Source organism: Triticum urartu, chromosome 4 (assembly GCF_003073215.2).
Source record: "Triticum urartu cultivar G1812 chromosome 4, Tu2.1, whole genome shotgun sequence".
Classification (NCBI taxonomy): domain Eukaryota; kingdom Viridiplantae; phylum Streptophyta; class Magnoliopsida; order Poales; family Poaceae; genus Triticum; species Triticum urartu.
The window spans coordinates 62,559,487-62,561,668 of NC_053025.1; positions in this window are offsets into that span (position 1 = coordinate 62,559,487).

A 2,182-nucleotide genomic window follows, 5' to 3' on the forward strand; every position below is an offset into this window, starting at 1 on the left:
TCATAGATCGGAAGGCAAGATATTCATTGCTAAGAGTGGATCCTTTCTACAGAAGGAGTTTCTCTCGAATGAAGTGAGTGGGAGGAAAGTAGAACTTGATGAGGTAATTGTACCTTTTCTCGAATTGGAAAGTAGTTCATCACAGAAATGAGTTCTAGTGATTCCTACACCAATTAGTGAGGAAGCTAATGATGATGATCACAAAACTTTATATCAAGTTACTACTGAACCTCGTAGGTCAACCAGAGTACGGTCCACACCAGAGTGGTACGGTAATCCTGTTCTGGAGGTCATGTTACTTGACCGTGATGAACCTACAAACTATGACGAAGCGATGATGAGCCCAGATTCCGCAAATTGCTTGAGGCCATGAAATCTAAGATGGGATCCATGTATGAGAACAAAGTGTGGACTTTGGTTGACTTGCCCGATGATCGTCAAGCCATAGAGAATAAATGGATCTTCAAGAAGAAGATAGCTGCTGACGGTAATGTTACTGTCTACAAAGCTCGACTTGTGGCGAAAGGTTTTCGGTAAGTTCAAGGAGTTGACTACGATGAGACCTTCTCACCCGTAGCGATGCTTAAGTCTGTCTGAATCATGTTAGCAATCGCCGCATTTTATGATTATGAAATTTGGCAAATGGAAATCAAAACTGCATTCCTTAATGGATATCTTAAAGAAGAGTTGTATATGATGCAACCAGAAGGTTTTGTCGATCCTAAAGCTCCAGCGATCCATTTATGGACTGGTGCAAGCCTCTCGGAGTTTGAATATACGCTTTGATAGTGTGATCAAAGCATATGGTTTTATAAATTTTTTTGGAGAAGCCTGTATTTACAAGAAAGTGAGTGGGAGCTCTGTAGCATTTGTAATATTATATGTGGATGACATATTGTTGATTGGAAATAATACATAATTTCTGGATAGCATAAAAAGATACTTGAATAAGAATTTTTCAATGAAAGACCTCGGTGAAGCCGCTTATATATTGGGCATCAAGATCTATAGAGATAGATCAAGACGCTTAATTGGACTTTCACAAAGCACATACCTGGATAAAGTTTTAAAGAAGTTCAAAATGTATCAGTCAAAGAAAGGGTTCTTGCCTGTGTTACAAGGTGTGAAGTTGAGTCAGACTCAATGCCCGACCACTCCAGAAGATAGAGAGAAAATGAAAGTCATTCTCTATGCCTCAGCCATAGGTTCTATCATGTATGCAATTTTGTGTACCAGACCTGATGTGTGCCTTGCTATAAGTTTAGTAGGGAGGTACCATTGTAATCCAGGAGAGGATCACTGGACAGTGGTCAAGAACATCCTGAAATACCTGAAAAGGACTAAGGATATGTTTCTCGTTTCTAGAGGTCGCAAAGAGCTTGTCGTAAATGGTTACTGATGACCCACAAGTATAGGGGATCAATTGTAGCTCTTTTCGATAAGTAAGAGTGTCAAACCCAACGAGGACCAGAAGGAAATGACAAGTAGTTTTCAGTAAGGTAATGTCTGCAAGTGCTGAAATTGTAAGTAGCGAGTAGTTTGATAGCAAGATAATTTGTAACGAGCAAGTAACGATAATAGTGACAAGTATGCAGCAAGGTAGCCCAATCCTTTGGAGTCAAAGGACAGGCAAAAATGGTCTCTTATATTAAGAAAAGCATTCTTGAGGGTACACAGGAACTTCATCTAGTTACTTTCATCATGTTGGTTTGATTTGTGTTTGCTACTTTGATAATTTTATATGCGGGTAGACTGGTGCTTAGGTGATGTTCTTACTTGAACAAACCTCCTACTTATGATTAACCTTCCTGCAAGCATACGCAACTATGAGAAAAGTATTAAGAATAAATTCTAATGATAGCATTAAACTCCAGGATCCAATCGATCCCTTACAGAATAGTGCATAAACTGGGGTTTAAGTTTCTGTCACTCTCGCAACCCACCATCTATTTACTACTCCACAATGCATTCCCTTAGGCCCAAATATGGTGAAGTGTCATGTAGTTGACGTTCACATGACACCACTAAGGGAATCACAACATACATACTATCAAAATATCGAACACATATCAAATTCACATGATTACTTGCAACATGATTTCTCCCATGACCTCAAGAACAAAAGTAACTGCTCACAAATAATAATCATGCTCAAGATCAAAGGGGTATTAAATAGCATATT